This window comes from Cottoperca gobio, chromosome 15, assembly GCF_900634415.1.
Source record: "Cottoperca gobio chromosome 15, fCotGob3.1, whole genome shotgun sequence".
Taxonomy (NCBI): domain Eukaryota; kingdom Metazoa; phylum Chordata; class Actinopteri; order Perciformes; family Bovichtidae; genus Cottoperca; species Cottoperca gobio.
In genome coordinates this window covers 4,183,326-4,199,254 of record NC_041369.1, presented here as the reverse complement: position 1 = coordinate 4,199,254, position 15,929 = coordinate 4,183,326, and the positions used below count along the sequence as shown (strand labels likewise).

The 15,929-nt window shown below is 38.4% G+C and overlaps 24 non-coding genes across 24 annotated transcripts; all 24 read left to right on the top strand.

The window, feature by feature from the left end:
- The first annotated feature begins 518 nt into the window (after positions 1–518).
- On the top strand, positions 519–592 carry trnat-agu (transfer RNA threonine (anticodon AGU)). Its single transcript has one exon. It is a non-coding gene; the product is annotated as a tRNA-Thr (tRNA).
- A 1,668-nt stretch (positions 593–2,260) lies between these two features.
- Positions 2,261–2,332, top strand: trnat-cgu (transfer RNA threonine (anticodon CGU)). Its single transcript has one exon. It is a non-coding gene; the product is annotated as a tRNA-Thr (tRNA).
- Positions 2,333–2,628: 296 nt separating this feature from the next.
- trnat-agu (transfer RNA threonine (anticodon AGU)) lies at positions 2,629–2,702 on the top strand. The gene has a single exon. It is a non-coding gene; the product is annotated as a tRNA-Thr (tRNA).
- Positions 2,703–3,007: 305 nt separating this feature from the next.
- On the top strand, positions 3,008–3,081 carry trnat-agu (transfer RNA threonine (anticodon AGU)). Its single transcript has one exon. It is a non-coding gene; the product is annotated as a tRNA-Thr (tRNA).
- Positions 3,082–3,376: 295 nt separating this feature from the next.
- Positions 3,377–3,450, top strand: trnat-agu (transfer RNA threonine (anticodon AGU)). Its single transcript has one exon. It is a non-coding gene; the product is annotated as a tRNA-Thr (tRNA).
- A 296-nt stretch (positions 3,451–3,746) lies between these two features.
- Positions 3,747–3,820, top strand: trnat-agu (transfer RNA threonine (anticodon AGU)). The gene has a single exon. It is a non-coding gene; the product is annotated as a tRNA-Thr (tRNA).
- A 305-nt stretch (positions 3,821–4,125) lies between these two features.
- trnat-agu (transfer RNA threonine (anticodon AGU)) lies at positions 4,126–4,199 on the top strand. The gene has a single exon. It is a non-coding gene; the product is annotated as a tRNA-Thr (tRNA).
- Positions 4,200–4,877: 678 nt separating this feature from the next.
- trnat-agu (transfer RNA threonine (anticodon AGU)) lies at positions 4,878–4,951 on the top strand. The gene has a single exon. It is a non-coding gene; the product is annotated as a tRNA-Thr (tRNA).
- A 305-nt stretch (positions 4,952–5,256) lies between these two features.
- On the top strand, positions 5,257–5,330 carry trnat-agu (transfer RNA threonine (anticodon AGU)). Its single transcript has one exon. It is a non-coding gene; the product is annotated as a tRNA-Thr (tRNA).
- A 306-nt stretch (positions 5,331–5,636) lies between these two features.
- On the top strand, positions 5,637–5,710 carry trnat-agu (transfer RNA threonine (anticodon AGU)). The gene has a single exon. It is a non-coding gene; the product is annotated as a tRNA-Thr (tRNA).
- Positions 5,711–7,142: 1,432 nt separating this feature from the next.
- trnat-agu (transfer RNA threonine (anticodon AGU)) lies at positions 7,143–7,216 on the top strand. Its single transcript has one exon. It is a non-coding gene; the product is annotated as a tRNA-Thr (tRNA).
- A 1,066-nt stretch (positions 7,217–8,282) lies between these two features.
- trnat-agu (transfer RNA threonine (anticodon AGU)) lies at positions 8,283–8,356 on the top strand. Its single transcript has one exon. It is a non-coding gene; the product is annotated as a tRNA-Thr (tRNA).
- Positions 8,357–8,660: 304 nt separating this feature from the next.
- Positions 8,661–8,734, top strand: trnat-agu (transfer RNA threonine (anticodon AGU)). Its single transcript has one exon. It is a non-coding gene; the product is annotated as a tRNA-Thr (tRNA).
- A 1,066-nt stretch (positions 8,735–9,800) lies between these two features.
- On the top strand, positions 9,801–9,874 carry trnat-agu (transfer RNA threonine (anticodon AGU)). The gene has a single exon. It is a non-coding gene; the product is annotated as a tRNA-Thr (tRNA).
- A 307-nt stretch (positions 9,875–10,181) lies between these two features.
- Positions 10,182–10,255, top strand: trnat-agu (transfer RNA threonine (anticodon AGU)). The gene has a single exon. It is a non-coding gene; the product is annotated as a tRNA-Thr (tRNA).
- Positions 10,256–10,934: 679 nt separating this feature from the next.
- On the top strand, positions 10,935–11,008 carry trnat-agu (transfer RNA threonine (anticodon AGU)). The gene has a single exon. It is a non-coding gene; the product is annotated as a tRNA-Thr (tRNA).
- Positions 11,009–11,543: 535 nt separating this feature from the next.
- trnat-cgu (transfer RNA threonine (anticodon CGU)) lies at positions 11,544–11,615 on the top strand. The gene has a single exon. It is a non-coding gene; the product is annotated as a tRNA-Thr (tRNA).
- Positions 11,616–11,911: 296 nt separating this feature from the next.
- trnat-agu (transfer RNA threonine (anticodon AGU)) lies at positions 11,912–11,985 on the top strand. Its single transcript has one exon. It is a non-coding gene; the product is annotated as a tRNA-Thr (tRNA).
- Positions 11,986–12,900: 915 nt separating this feature from the next.
- Positions 12,901–12,972, top strand: trnat-cgu (transfer RNA threonine (anticodon CGU)). Its single transcript has one exon. It is a non-coding gene; the product is annotated as a tRNA-Thr (tRNA).
- A 296-nt stretch (positions 12,973–13,268) lies between these two features.
- trnat-agu (transfer RNA threonine (anticodon AGU)) lies at positions 13,269–13,342 on the top strand. The gene has a single exon. It is a non-coding gene; the product is annotated as a tRNA-Thr (tRNA).
- Positions 13,343–13,647: 305 nt separating this feature from the next.
- Positions 13,648–13,721, top strand: trnat-agu (transfer RNA threonine (anticodon AGU)). The gene has a single exon. It is a non-coding gene; the product is annotated as a tRNA-Thr (tRNA).
- Positions 13,722–15,006: 1,285 nt separating this feature from the next.
- Positions 15,007–15,078, top strand: trnat-cgu (transfer RNA threonine (anticodon CGU)). The gene has a single exon. It is a non-coding gene; the product is annotated as a tRNA-Thr (tRNA).
- Positions 15,079–15,374: 296 nt separating this feature from the next.
- trnat-agu (transfer RNA threonine (anticodon AGU)) lies at positions 15,375–15,448 on the top strand. The gene has a single exon. It is a non-coding gene; the product is annotated as a tRNA-Thr (tRNA).
- Positions 15,449–15,753: 305 nt separating this feature from the next.
- On the top strand, positions 15,754–15,827 carry trnat-agu (transfer RNA threonine (anticodon AGU)). Its single transcript has one exon. It is a non-coding gene; the product is annotated as a tRNA-Thr (tRNA).
- Positions 15,828–15,929: the final 102 nt, after the last annotated feature.

Here is a 15,929-nt window from a genome sequence, read left to right as displayed (position 1 = left end):
TTAGATTTCATCAGCAAAGTATGTGATTCATTTATTTATGAATATTCGTCCTACAGAGAGCCCAACATGTTTGGTCTTGGTAAATTCCTTGCTCAGGAAGCCTTTAGGACAGTGGCTCTTGGGAATAGAAAAGAGGGTACTGTGGCTTAGTTGGTTAAAGTGCCTGTCTAGTAAACAATGAGATCCTGGGCTAAAATCCCAGCAGTCCCTTTGACATGAGAGCTGTGTTTAGTCTGTTCCTCTCAACTTCAGGTGAAATCAGATTGTCTCTTCAGAATAGATGTGATTGACACTAAAAATGACCCAAAGCATGTGCTTTATACAACTAATGTTCATACACAGTCTAGAATCATTTCATTTCATTTCTAAAAACTGTGAAGAAATCTTTAGATTTCATCAGCAAAGTATGTGATTCATTTATTTATGAATATTCTTACTACAGAGAGCCCCAACATGTTGGTCTTGGTAAGTTCCTTGCTCAAGAGAGCCTTTAGACAGTGGCTTGGGAATGAAAAGAGGGTACTGTGGCTTAGTTGGTTAAAGTGCCTGTCTAGTAAACAGGAGATCCTGGGCTCAAATCCCAGCAGTCCCTTTGACATGAGAGCTGTGTTTAGTCTGTCTCTATAACTTCAGGTGAAATCAGATTGTCTCTTCAGAATAGATGTGATTGACACTCAAAATGACACAAAACATATGCTTTATACAACTAATGTCCATACACAGTCTAGAATAATCTTCTAAAAACTGTGAAAACATCTTTAGATTTCATCAGCAAAGTATGTGATTCATTTATTTATGAATATTCTTACTACAGAGAGCCCCAACATGTTGGTCTTGGTAAATTCCTTGCTCAAGGAGCCTTTAGACAGTGGCTTGGGAATGAAAAGAGGGTAGCTGTGGCTTAGTTGGTTAAAGTGCCTGTCTAGTAAACAGGAGATCCTGGGCTCAAATCCCAGCAGTCCCTTTGACATGAGAGATGTGTTTAGTCTGTCTCTAAACTTCAGGTGAAATCAGATTGTCTCTTCAGAATAGATGTGATTGACACTCAAAATGACCCAAAGCATATGCTTTATACAACTAATGTTCATACACAGTCTAGAATCATTTCATTTCATTTCTAAAAACTGTGAAGAAATCTTTAGATTTCATCAGCAAAGTATGTGATTCATTTATTTATGAATATTCTTACTACAGAGAGCCCCAACATGTTGGTCTTGGTAAATTCCTTGCTCAAGGAGCCTTTAGACAGTGGCTTGGGAATGAAAAGAGGGTAGCTGTGGCTTAGTTGGTTGAAAGTGCCTGTCTAGTAAACAGGAGATCCTGGGCTCAAATCCCAGCAGTCCCTTTGACATGAGAGCTGTGTTTAGTCTGTCTCTAAACTTCAGGTGAAATCAGATTGTCTCTTCAGAATAGATGTGATTGACACTCAAAATGACCCAAAGCATATGCTTTATACAACTAATGTTCATACACAGTCTAGAATCATTTCATTTCATTCTAAAAACTGTGAAGAAATCTTTAGATTTCATCAGCAAAGTATGTGATTCATTTATTTATGAATATTCTTACTACAGAGAGCCCCAACATGTTGGTCTTGGTAAATTCCTTGCTCAAGGAGCCTTTAGACAGTGGCTTGAGCATGAAAAGAAGTCGCTTTGGCTTAGTTGTTGAAAGTGCCTGTTTTGTAAACAGGAGAATCTGGGCTCGAATCCCAGCAGCGCCTCTGAAATGAGAGATGTGTTTAGTCTGTCTCTAGACTTCAGGTGAAATCAGATTGTCTCTTCAGAATAGATGTGATTGACACTCAAAATGACCCAAAACATAATGCTTTATACAACTAATGTTCATACACAGTCTAGAATCATCTCTAAGAACTGTGAAACATCTTTAGATTTCATCAGCAAAGTATGTGATTCATTTATTTATGAATATTCTTACTACAGAGAGCCCCAACATGTTGGTCTTGGTAAATTCCTTGCTCAAGGAGCCTTTAGACAGTGGCTTGAGCATGAAAATAAGTCACTTTGGCTTAGTTGTTGAAAGTGCCTGTTTTGTAAACAGGAGAATCTGGGCTCGAATCCCCGCAGTGCCTTTTCTTCATAGAGATTATGTCTCTCTTTAGATTGTAGATTGTAGTTATGGTTGAAAGTTGACTGTTGGAATGAGAGAACATAGTTCCTGTATTAAAATCTTTATAACTGCATTTAACATCATCGTTATCAATGCAGCTTTCATATGAGAGAAGACCAAGAAAAACAAAGGTGCTGTGGCTTAGTGGTAAAGCGCCTGTCTCGTAAACAGGAGATCCTGGGCTCAAATCCCAGCAGTGCCTTTGACATGAGAGCTGTGTTTAGTCTGTCTCTAAACTTCAGGTGAAATCAGATTGTCTCTTCTGAATAGATGTGAATTACACTCAAAATGACACAAAACATATGCTTTATACAACTAATGTCCATACACAGTCTACAATAATCTCTAAGAACTGTGAAAACATCTTTAGATTTCATCAGCAAAGTATGTGATTCATTTATTTATGAATATTCTTACTACAGAGAGCCCCAACATGTTGGTCTTGGTAAATTCCTTGCTCAAGGAGCCTTTAGACAGTGGCTTGGGAATGAAAAGAGGGTAGCTGTGGCTTAGTTGGTTAAAGTGCCTGTCTAGTAAACAGGAGATCCTGGGCTCAAATCCCAGCAGCGCCTCTGACATGAGAGATGTGTTTAGTCTGTCTCTAAACTTCAGGTGAAATCAGATTGTCTCTTCAGAATAGATGTGATTGACACTCAAAATGACCCAAAGCATATGCTTTATACAACTAATGTTCATACACAGTCTAGAATCATTCATTTCATTTCTAAAAACTGTGAAGAAATCTTTAGATTTCATCAGCAAAGTATGTGATTCATTTATTTATGAATATTCTTACTACAGAGAGCCCCAACATGTTGGTCTTGGTAAATTCCTTGCTCAAGGAGCCTTTAGACAGTGGCTTGGGAATGAAAAGAGGGTAGCTGTGGCTTAGTTGGTTAAAGTGCCTGTCTAGTAAACAGGAGATCCTGGGCTCAAATCCCAGCAGCGCCTCTGACATGAGAGATGTGTTTAGTCTGTCTCTAAACTTCAGGTGAAATCAGATTGTCTCTTCAGAATAGATGTGATTGACACTCAAAATGACACAAAGCATATGCTTTATACAACTAATGTTCATACACAGTCTAGAATCATCTCTAAAAACTGTGAAAACATCTTTAGATTTCATCAGCAAAGTATGTGATTCATTTATTTATGAATATTCTTACTACAGAGAGCCCCAACATGTTGGTCTTGGTAAATTCCTTGCTCAAGGAGCCTTTAGACAGTGGCTTGGGAATGAAAAGAGGGTACTGTGGCTTAGTTGGTTAAAGTGCCTGTCTAGTAAACAGGAGATCCTGGGCTCAAATCCCAGCAGTCCCTTTGACATGAGAGCTGTGTTTAGTCTGTCTCTAAACTTCAGGTGAAATCAGATTGTCTCTTCAGAATAGATGTGATTGACACTCAAAATGACACAAAACATATGCTTTATACAACTAATGTTCATACACAGTCTAGAATCATCTTCTAAAAACTGTGAAAACATCTTTAGATTTCATCAGCAAAGTATGTGATTCATTTATTTATGAATATTCTTACTACAGAGAGCCCCAACATGTTGGTCTTGGTAAATTCCTTGCTCAAGGAGCCTTTAGACAGTGGCTTGGGAATGAAAAGAGGGTACTGTGGCTTAGTTGGTTAAAGTGCCTGTCTAGTAAACAGGAGATCCTGGGCTCAAATCCCAGCAGTCCCTTTGACATGAGAGCTGTGTTTAGTCTGTCTCTAAACTTCAGGTGAAATCAGATTGTCTCTTCAGAATAGATGTGATTGACACTCAAAATGACCCAAAGCATATGCTTTATACAACTAATGTTCATACACAGTCTAGAATCATTTCATTTCATTTCTAAAAACTGTGAAGAAATCTTTAGATTTCATCAGCAAAGTATGTGATTCATTTATTTATGAATATTCTTACTACAGAGAGCCCCAACATGTTGGTCTTGGTAAATTCCTTGCTCAAGGAGCCTTTAGACAGTGGCTTGGGAATGAAAAGAGGGTGCTGTGGCTTAGTTGGTTAAAGTGCCTGTCTAGTAAACAGGAGATCCTGGGCTCAAATCCCAGCAGCGCCTCTGACATGAGAGATGTGTTTAGTCTGTCTCTAAACTTCAGGTGAAATCAGATTGTCTCTTCAGAATAGATGTGATTGACACTCAAAATGACCCAAAAGCATATGCTTTATACAACTAATGTTCATACACAGTCTAGAATCATTCTCTAAAAACTGTGAAGAACATCTTTAGATTTCATCAGCAAAGTATGTGATTCATTTATTTATGAATATTCTTACTACAGAGAGCCCCAACATGTTGGTCTTGGTAAATTCCTTGCTCAAGGAGCCTTTAGACAGTGGCTTGGGAATGAAAAGAGGGTAGCTGTGGCTTAGTTGGTTAAAGTGCCTGTCTAGTAAACAGGAGATCCTGGGCTCAAATCCCAGCAGTCCCTTTGACATGAGAGCTGTGTTTAGTCTGTCTCTAAACTTCAGGTGAAATCAGATTGTCTCTTCAGAATAGATGTGATTGACACTCAAAATGACCCAAAGCATATGCTTTATACAACTAATGTTCATACACAGTCTAGAATCATTTCATTTCATTTCTAAAAACTGTGAAGAAATCTTTAGATTTCATCAGCAAAGTATGTGATTCATTTATTTATGAATATTCTTACTACAGAGAGCCCCAACATGTTGGTCTTGGTAAATTCCTTGCTCAAGGAGCCTTTAGACAGTGGCTTGGGAATGAAAAGAGGGTGCTGTGGCTTAGTTGGTTAAAGTGCCTGTCTAGTAAACAGGAGATCCTGGGCTCAAATCCCAGCAGTGCCTCTGACATGAGAGATGTGTTTAGTCTGTCTCTAAACTTCAGGTGAAATCAGATTGTCTCTTCAGAATAGATGTGATTGACACTCAAAATGACCCAAAGCATATGCTTTATACAACTAATGTTCATACACAGTCTAGAATCATTCATTTCATTTCTAAAAACTGTGAAGAAATCTTTAGATTTCATCAGCAAAGTATGTGATTCATTTATTTATGAATATTCTTACTACAGAGAGCCCCAACATGTTGGTCTTGGTAAATTCCTTGCTCAAGGAGCCTTTAGACAGTGGCTTGGGAATGAAAAGAGGGTAGCTGTGGCTTAGTTGGTTAAAGTGCCTGTCTAGTAAACAGGAGATCCTGGGCTCAAATCCCAGCAGTCCCTTTGACATGAGAGCTGTGTTTAGTCTGTCTCTAAACTTCAGGTGAAATCAGATTGTCTCTTCAGAATAGATGTGATTGACACTCAAAATGACCCAAAGCATATGCTTTATACAACTAATGTTCATACACAGTCTAGAATCATTTCATTTCATTTCTAAAAACTGTGAAGAAATCTTTAGATTTCATCAGCAAAGTATGTGATTCATTTATTTATGAATATTCTTACTACAGAGAGCCCCAACATGTTGGTCTTGGTAAATTCCTTGCTCAAGGAGCCTTTAGACAGTGGCTTGGGAATGAAAAGAGGGTAGCTGTGGCTTAGTTGGTTAAAGTGCCTGTCTAGTAAACAGGAGATCCTGGGCTCGAATCCCAGCAGTCGCCTCTGACATGAGAGATGTGTTTAGTCTGTCTCTAAACTTCAGGTGAAATCAGATTGTCTCTTCAGAATAGATGTGATTGACACTCAAAATGACACAAAACATATGCTTTATACAACTAATGTTCATACACAGTCTAGAATCATCTCTAAAAACTGTGAAAACATCTTTAGATTTCATCAGCAAAGTATGTGATTCATTTATTTATGAATATTCTTACTACAGAGAGCCCCAACATGTTGGTCTTGGTAAATTCCTTGCTCAAGGAGCCTTTAGACAGTGGCTTGGGAATGAAAAGAGGTAGCTGTGGCTTAGTTGTTGAAAGTGCCTGTCTTAGTAAACAGGAGATCCTGGGCTCAAATCCCAGCAGTCCCTCTGACATGAGAGATGTGTTTAGTCTGTCTCTAAACTTCAGGTGAAATCAGATTGTCTCTTCAGAATAGATGTGATTGACACTCAAAATGACCCAAAGCATATGCTTTATACAACTAATGTTCATACACAGTCTAGAATCATTTCATTTCATTCTAAAAACTGTGAAGAAATCTTTAGATTTCATCAGCAAAGTATGTGATTCATTTATTTATGAATATTCTTACTACAGAGAGCCCCAACATGTTGGTCTTGGTAAATTCCTTGCTCAAGGAGCCTTTAGACAGTGGCTTGAGCATGAAAAGAAGTCGCTTTGGCTTAGTTGTTGAAAGTGCCTGTTTGTAAACAGGAGAATCTGGGCTCGAATCCCAGCAGCGCCTCTGAAATGAGAGATGTGTTTAGTCTGTCTCTAAACTTCAGGTGAAATCAGATTGTCTCTTCAGAATAGATGTGATTGACACTCAAAATGACACAAAGCATATGCTTTATACAACTAATGTTCATACACAGTCTAGAATCATTTCATTTCATTCTAAAAACTGTGAAGAAATCTTTAGATTTCATCAGCAAAGTATGTGATTCATTTATTTATGAATATTCTTACTACAGAGAGCCCCAACATGTTGGTCTTGGTAAATTCCTTGCTCAAGGAGCCTTTAGACAGTGGCTTGAGAATGAAAAGAAGGTAGCTGTGGCTTAGTTGTTGAAAGTGCCTGTTCTAGTAAACAGGAGAATCCTGGGCTCGAATCCCAGCAGCGCCTCTGACATGAGAGATGTGTTTAGTCTGTCTCTAAACTTCAGGTGAAATCAGATTGTCTCTTCAGAATAGATGTGATTGACACTCAAAATGACCCAAAGCATATGCTTTATACAACTAATGTTCATACACAGTCTAGAATCATTTCATTCATTCTAAAAACTGTGAAGAAATCTTTAGATTTCATCAGCAAAGTATGTGATTCATTTATTTATGAATATTCTTACTACAGAGAGCCCCAACATGTTGGTCTTGGTAAATTCCTTGCTCAAGGAGCCTTTAGACAGTGGCTTGGGAATGAAAAGAGGGTACTGTGGCTTAGTTGGTTAAAGTGCCTGTCTAGTAAACAGGAGATCCTGGGCTCAAATCCCAGCAGTCCCTTTGACATGAGAGCTGTGTTTAGTCTGTCTCTAAACTTCAGGTGAAATCAGATTGTCTCTTCAGAATAGATGTGATTGACACTCAAAATGACCCAAAGCATATGCTTTATACAACTAATGTTCATACACAGTCTAGAATCATTTCATTTCATTTCTAAAAACTGTGAAGAAATCTTTAGATTTCATCAGCAAAGTATGTGATTCATTTATTTATGAATATTCTTACTACAGAGAGCCCCAACATGTTGGTCTTGGTAAATTCCTTGCTCAAGGAGCCTTTAGACAGTGGCTTGGGAATGAAAAGAGGGTAGCTGTGGCTTAGTTGGTTAAAGTGCCTGTTCTAGTAAACAGGAGATCCTGGGCTCAAATCCCAGCAGCGCCTCTGACATGAGAGATGTGTTTAGTCTGTCTCTAAACTTCAGGTGAAATCAGATTGTCTCTTCAGAATAGATGTGATTGACACTCAAAATGACCCAAAGCATATGCTTTATACAACTAATGTTCATACACAGTCTAGAATCATTTCATTTCATTTCTAAAAACTGTGAAGAAATCTTTAGATTTCATCAGCAAAGTATGTGATTCATTTATTTATGAATATTCTTACTACAGAGAGCCCCAACATGTTGGTCTTGGTAAATTCCTTGCTCAAGGAGCCTTTAGACAGTGGCTTGGGAATGAAAAGAGGGTAGCTGTGGCTTAGTTGGTTAAAGTGCCTGTTCTAGTAAACAGGAGATCCTGGGCTCAGAATCCCAGCAGCGCCTCTGACATGAGAGATGTGTTTAGTCTGTCTCTAAACTTCAGGTGAAATCAGATTGTCTCTTCAGAATAGATGTGATTGACACTCAAAATGACCCAAAGCATATGCTTTATACAACTAATGTTCATACACAGTCTAGAATCATTCATTTCATTCTAAAAACTGTGAAGAAATCTTTAGATTTCATCAGCAAAGTATGTGATTCATTTATTTATGAATATTCTTACTACAGAGAGCCCCAACATGTTGGTCTTGGTAAATTCCTTGCTCAAGGAGCCTTTAGACAGTGGCTTGGGAATGAAAAGAGGGTACTGTGGCTTAGTTGGTTAAAGTGCCTGTCTAGTAAACAGGAGATCCTGGGCTCAAATCCCAGCAGTCCCTTTGACATGAGAGCTGTGTTTAGTCTGTCTCTAAACTTCAGGTGAAATCAGATTGTCTCTTCAGAATAGATGTGATTGACACTCAAAATGACCCAAAAGCATATGCTTTATACAACTAATGTTCATACACAGTCTAGAATCATTCATTTCATTCTAAAAACTGTGAAGAAATCTTTAGATTTCATCAGCAAAGTATGTGATTCATTTATTTATGAATATTCTTACTACAGAGAGCCCCAACATGTTGGTCTTGGTAAATTCCTTGCTCAAGGAGCCTTTAGACAGTGGCTTGGGAATGAAAAGAGGGTACTGTGGCTTAGTTGGTTAAAGTGCCTGTCTAGTAAACAGGAGATCCTGGGCTCAAATCCCAGCAGTCCCTTTGACATGAGAGCTGTGTTTAGTCTGTCTCTAAACTTCAGGTGAAATCAGATTGTCTCTTCAGAATAGATGTGATTGACACTCAAAATGACCCAAAGCATATGCTTTATACAACTAATGTTCATACACAGTCTAGAATCATTTCATTTCATTTCTAAAAACTGTGAAGAAATCTTTAGATTTCATCAGCAAAGTATGTGATTCATTTATTTATGAATATTCTTACTACAGAGAGCCCCAACATGTTGGTCTTGGTAAATTCCTTGCTCAAGGAGCCTTTAGACAGTGGCTTGAGCATGAAAAGAAGTCGCTTTGGCTTAGTTGTTGAAAGTGCCTGTTTTGTAAACAGGAGAATCTGGGCTCGAATCCCAGCAGCGCCTCTGAAATGAGAGATGTGTTTAGTCTGTCTCTAAACTTCAGGTGAAATCAGATTGTCTCTTCAGAATAGATGTGATTGACACTCAAAATGACCCAAAGCATATGCTTTATACAACTAATGTTCATACACAGTCTAGAATCATTCATTTCATTCTAAAAACTGTGAAGAAATCTTTAGATTTCATCAGCAAAGTATGTGATTCATTTATTTATGAATATTCTTACTACAGAGAGCCCCAACATGTTGGTCTTGGTAAATTCCTTGCTCAAGGAGCCTTTAGACAGTGGCTTGGGAATGAAAAGAGGGTCGCTGTGGCTTAGTTGTTGAAAGTGCCTGTTCTAGTAAACAGGAGAATCCTGGGCTCAGAATCCCAGCAGCGCCTCTGACATGAGAGCTGTGTTTAGTCTGTCTCTAAACTTCAGGTGAAATCAGATTGTCTCTTCAGAATAGATGTGATTGACACTCAAAATGACCCAAAGCATATGCTTTATACAACTAATGTTCATACACAGTCTAGAATCATTTCATTTCATTTCTAAAAACTGTGAAGAAATCTTTAGATTTCATCAGCAAAGTATGTGATTCATTTATTTATGAATATTCTTACTACAGAGAGCCCCAACATGTTGGTCTTGGTAAATTCCTTGCTCAAGGAGCCTTTAGACAGTGGCTTGGGAATGAAAAGAGGGTAGCTGTGGCTTAGTTGGTTAAAGTGCCTGTCTAGTAAACAGGAGATCCTGGGCTCAAATCCCAGCAGTCGCCTCTGACATGAGAGATGTGTTTAGTCTGTCTCTAAACTTCAGGTGAAATCAGATTGTCTCTTCAGAATAGATGTGATTGACACTCAAAATGACCCAAAAGCATATGCTTTATACAACTAATGTTCATACACAGTCTAGAATCATTTCATTTCATTTCTAAAAACTGTGAAGAAATCTTTAGATTTCATCAGCAAAGTATGTGATTCATTTATTTATGAATATTCTTACTACAGAGAGCCCCAACATGTTGGTCTTGGTAAATTCCTTGCTCAAGGAGCCTTTAGACAGTGGCTTGGGAATGAAAAGAGGGTACTGTGGCTTAGTTGGTTAAAGTGCCTGTCTAGTAAACAGGAGATCCTGGGCTCAAATCCCAGCAGTCCCTTTGACATGAGAGCTGTGTTTAGTCTGTCTCTAAACTTCAGGTGAAATCAGATTGTCTCTTCAGAATAGATGTGATTGACACTCAAAATGACCCAAAGCATATGCTTTATACAACTAATGTTCATACACAGTCTAGAATCATCTTCTAAAAACTGTGAAGAACATCTTTAGATTTCATCAGCAAAGTATGTGATTCATTTATTTATGAATATTCTTACTACAGAGAGCCCCAACATGTTGGTCTTGGTAAATTCCTTGCTCAAGGAGCCTTTAGACAGTGGCTTGGGAATGAAAAGAGGGTGCTGTGGCTTAGTTGGTTAAAGTGCCTGTCTAGTAAACAGGAGATCCTGGGCTTCAAATCCCAGCAGTCGCCTCTGACATGAGAGATGTGTTTAGTCTGTCTCTAAACTTCAGGTGAAATCAGATTGTCTCTTCAGAATAGATGTGATTGACACTCAAAATGACCCAAAGCATATGCTTTATACAACTAATGTTCATACACAGTCTAGAATCATTTCATTTCATTTCTAAAAACTGTGAAGAAATCTTTAGATTTCATCAGCAAAGTATGTGATTCATTTATTTATGAATATTCTTACTACAGAGAGCCCCAACATGTTGGTCTTGGTAAATTCCTTGCTCAAGGAGCCTTTAGACAGTGGCTTGGGAATGAAAAGAGGGTAGCTGTGGCTTAGTTGGTTAAAGTGCCTGTCTAGTAAACAGGAGATCCTGGGCTCAAATCCCAGCAGTCGCCTCTGACATGAGAGATGTGTTTAGTCTGTCTCTAACTTCAGGTGAAATCAGATTGTCTCTTCAGAATAGATGTGATTGACACTCAAAATGACCCAAAACATATGCTTTATACAACTAATGTTCATACACAGTCTAGAATCATCTCTAAGAACTGTGAAACATCTTTAGATTTCATCAGCAAAGTATGTGATTCATTTATTTATGAATATTCTTACTACAGAGAGCCCCAACATGTTGGTCTTGGTAAATTCCTTGCTCAAGGAGCCTTTAGACAGTGGCTTGAGCATGAAAAGAAGTCACTTTGGCTTAGTTGTTGAAAGTGCCTGTTTTGTAAACAGGAGAATCTGGGCTCGAATCCCCGCAGTGCCTTTTCTTCATAGAGATTATGTCTCTCTTTAGATTGTAGATTGTAGTTATGGTTGAAAGTTGACTGTTGGAATGAGAGAACATAGTTCCTGTATTCAAATCTTTATAACTGCATTTAACATCATCGTTATCAATGCAGCTTTCATATGAGAGAAGACCAAGAAAACAAAGGTGCTGTGGCTTAGTGGTAAAGCGCCTGTCTCGTAAACAGGAGATCCTGGGCTCAAATCCCAGCAGTGCCTTTGACATGAGAGCTGTGTTTAGTCTGTCTCTAAACTTCAGGTGAAATCAGATTGTCTCTTCTGAATAGATGTGAATTACACTCAAAATGACACAAAACATATGCTTTATACAACTAATGTCCATACACAGTCTACAATAATCTCTAAGAACTGTGAAAACATCTTTAGATTTCATCAGCAAAGTATGTGATTCATTTATTTATGAATATTCTTACTACAGAGAGCCCCAACATGTTGGTCTTGGTAAATTCCTTGCTCAAGGAGCCTTTAGACAGTGGCTTGGGAATGAAAAGAGGGTAGCTGTGGCTTAGTTGGTTAAAGTGCCTGTCTAGTAAACAGGAGATCCTGGGCTCAAATCCCAGCAGTCCCTTTGACATGAGAGCTGTGTTTAGTCTGTCTCTAAACTTCAGGTGAAATCAGATTGTCTCTTCAGAATAGATGTGATTGACACTCAAAATGACCCAAAGCATATGCTTTATACAACTAATGTTCATACACAGTCTAGAATCATTTCATTTCATTTCTAAAAACTGTGAAGAAATCTTTAGATTTCATCAGCAAAGTATGTGATTCATTTATTTATGAATATTCTTACTACAGAGAGCCCCAACATGTTGGTCTTGGTAAATTCCTTGCTCAAGGAGCCTTTAGACAGTGGCTTGAGCATGAAAAGAAGGTCGCTTTGGCTTAGTTGTTGAAAGTGCCTGTTTGTAAACAGGAGAATCTGGGCTCGAATCCCAGCAGCGCCTCTGACATGAGAGATGTGTTTAGTCTGTCTCTAAACTTCAGGTGAAATCAGATTGTCTCTTCAGAATAGATGTGATTGACACTCAAAATGACCCAAAGCATATGCTTTATACAACTAATGTTCATACACAGTCTAGAATCATCTCTAAGAACTGTGAAAACATCTTTAGATTTCATCAGCAAAGTATGTGATTCATTTATTTATGAATATTCTTACTACAGAGAGCCCCAACATGTTGGTCTTGGTAAATTCCTTGCTCAAGGAGCCTTTAGACAGTGGCTTGAGCATGAAAAGAAGTCACTTTGGCTTAGTTGTTGAAAGTGCCTGTTTTGTAAACAGGAGAATCTGGGCTCGAATCCCCGCAGTGCCTTTTCTTCATAGAGATTATGTCTCTCTTTAGATTGTAGATTGTAGTTATGGTTGAAAGTTGACTGTTGGAATGAGAGAACATAGTTCCTGTATTCAAATCTTTATAACTGCATTTAACATCATCGTTATCAATGCAGCTTTCATATGAGAGAAGACCAAGAAAAACAAGGTGCTGTGGCTTAGTGGTAAAGCGCCTGTCTCGTAAACAGGAGATCCTGGGCTCAAATCCCAGCAGTGCCTTTGACATGAGAGCTGTGTTTAGTCTGTCTCTAAACTTCAGGTGAAATCAGATTGTCTCTTCAGAATAGATGTGATTGACACTCAAAATGACCCAAAGCATATGCTTTATACAACTAATGTTCATACACAGTCTAGAATCATCTCTAAAAACTGTGAAGAACATCTTTAGATTTCATCAGCAAAGTATGTGATTCATTTATTTATGAATATTCTTACTACAGAGAGCCCCAACATGTTGGTCTTGGTAAATTCCTTGCTCAAGGAGCCTTTAGACAGTGGCTTGGGAATGAAAAGAGGGTACTGTGGCTTAGTTGGTTAAAGTGCCTGTCTAGTAAACAGGAGATCCTGGGCTCAAATCCCAGCAGTCCCTTTGACATGAGAGCTGTGTTTAGTCTGTCTCTAAACTTCAGGTGAAATCAGATTGTCTCTTCAGAATAGATGTGATTGACACTCAAAATGACCCAAAGCATATGCTTTATACAACTAATGTTCATACACAGTCTAGAATCATTTCATTTCATTTCTAAAAACTGTGAAGAAATCTTTAGATTTCATCAGCAAAGTATGTGATTCATTTATTTATGAATATTCTTACTACAGAGAGCCCCAACATGTTGGTCTTGGTAAATTCCTTGCTCAAGGAGCCTTTAGACAGTGGCTTGGGAATGAAAAGAGGGTACTGTGGCTTAGTTGGTTAAAGTGCCTGTCTAGTAAACAGGAGATCCTGGGCTCAAATCCCAGCAGTCCCTTTGACATGAGAGCTGTGTTTAGTCTGTCTCTAAACTTCAGGTGAAATCAGATTGTCTCTTCAGAATAGATGTGAATTGACACTCAAAATGACACAAAAGCATATGCTTTATACAACTAATGTTCATACACAGTCTAGAATCATCTCTAAAAACTGTGAAAACATCTTTAGATTTCATCAGCAAAGTATGTGATTCATTTATTTATGAATATTCTTACTACAGAGAGCCCCAACATGTTGGTCTTGGTAAATTCCTTGCTCAAGGAGCCTTTAGACAGTGGCTTGGGAATGAAAAGAGGGTGCTGTGGCTTAGTTGGTTGAAGTGCCTGTCTAGTAAACAGGAGATCCTGGGCTCAAATCCCAGCAGTCCCTTTGACATGAGAGCTGTGTTTAGTCTGTCTCTAAACTTCAGGTGAAATCAGATTGTCTCTTCAGAATAGATGTGATTGACACTCAAAATGACCCAAAGCATATGCTTTATACAACTAATGTTCATACACAGTCTAGAATCATTTCATTTCATTTCTAAAAACTGTGAAGAAATCTTTAGATTTCATCAGCAAAGTATGTGATTCATTTATTTATGAATATTCTTACTACAGAGAGCCCCAACATGTTGGTCTTGGTAAATTCCTTGCTCAAGGAGCCTTTAGACAGTGGCTTGAGCATGAAAAGAAGTCGCTTTGGCTTAGTTGTTGAAAGTGCCTGTTTTGTAAACAGGAGAATCTGGGCTCGAATCCCAGCAGCGCCCTGAAATGAGAGATGTGTTTAGTCTGTCTCTAGACTTCAGGTGAAATCAGATTGTCTCTTCAGAATAGATGTGATTGACACTCAAAATGACCCAAAACATAAGCTTTATACAACTAATGTTCATACACAGTCTAGAATCATCTCTAAGAACTGTGAAACATCTTTAGATTTCATCAGCAAAGTATGTGATTCATTTATTTATGAATATTCTTACTACAGAGAGCCCCAACATGTTGGTCTTGGTAAATTCCTTGCTCAAGGAGCCTTTAGACAGTGGCTTGAGCATGAAAATAAGTCACTTTGGCTTAGTTGTTGAAAGTGCCTGTTTTGTAAACAGGAGAATCTGGGCTCGAATCCCCGCAGTGCCTTTTCTTCATAGAGATTATGTCTCTCTTTAGATTGTAGATTGTAGTTATGGTTGAAAGTTGACTGTTGGAATGAGAGAACATAGTTCCTGTATTAAAATCTTTATAACTGCATTTAACATCATCGTTATCAATGCAGCTTTCATATGAGAGAAGACCAAGAAAAACAAAGGTGCTGTGGCTTAGTGGTAAAGCGCCTGTCTCGTAAACAGGAGATCCTGGGCTCAAATCCCAGCAGTGCCTTTGACATGAGAGCTGTGTTTAGTCTGTCTCTAAACTTCAGGTGAAATCAGATTGTCTCTTCTGAATAGATGTGAATTACACTCAAAATGACACAAAACATATGCTTTATACAACTAATGTCCATACACAGTCTACAATAATCTCTAAGAACTGTGAAAACATCTTTAGATTTCATCAGCAAAGTATGTGATTCATTTATTTATGAATATTCTTACTACAGAGAGCCCCAACATGTTGGTCTTGGTAAATTCCTTGCTCAAGGAGCCTTTAGACAGTGGCTTGGGAATGAAAAGAGGGTAGCTGTGGCTTAGTTGGTTAAAGTGCCTGTCTAGTAAACAGGAGATCCTGGGCTCAAATCCCAGCAGTGCCTTTGACATGAGAGCTGTGTTTAGTCTGTCTCTAAACTTCAGGTGAAATCAGATTGTCTCTTCAGAATAGATGTGATTGACACTCAAAATGACCCAAAGCATATGCTTTATACAACTAATGTTCATACACAGTCTAGAATCATTTCATTTCATTTCTAAAAACTGTGAAGAAATCTTTAGATTTCATCAGCAAAGTATGTGATTCATTTATTTATGAATATTCTTACTACAGAGAGCCCCAACATGTTGGTCTTGGTAAATTCCTTGCTCAAGGAGCCTTTAGACAGTGGCTTGGGAATGAAAAGAGGTCGCTGTGGCTTAGTTGGTTAAAGTGCCTGTCTAGTAAACAGGAGATCCTGGGCTCAAATCCCAGCAGCGCCTCTGACATGAGAGATGTGTTTAGTCTGTCTCTAAACTTCAGGTGAAATCAGATTGTCTCTTCAGAATAGATGTGATTGACACTCAAAATGACCCAAAGCATAT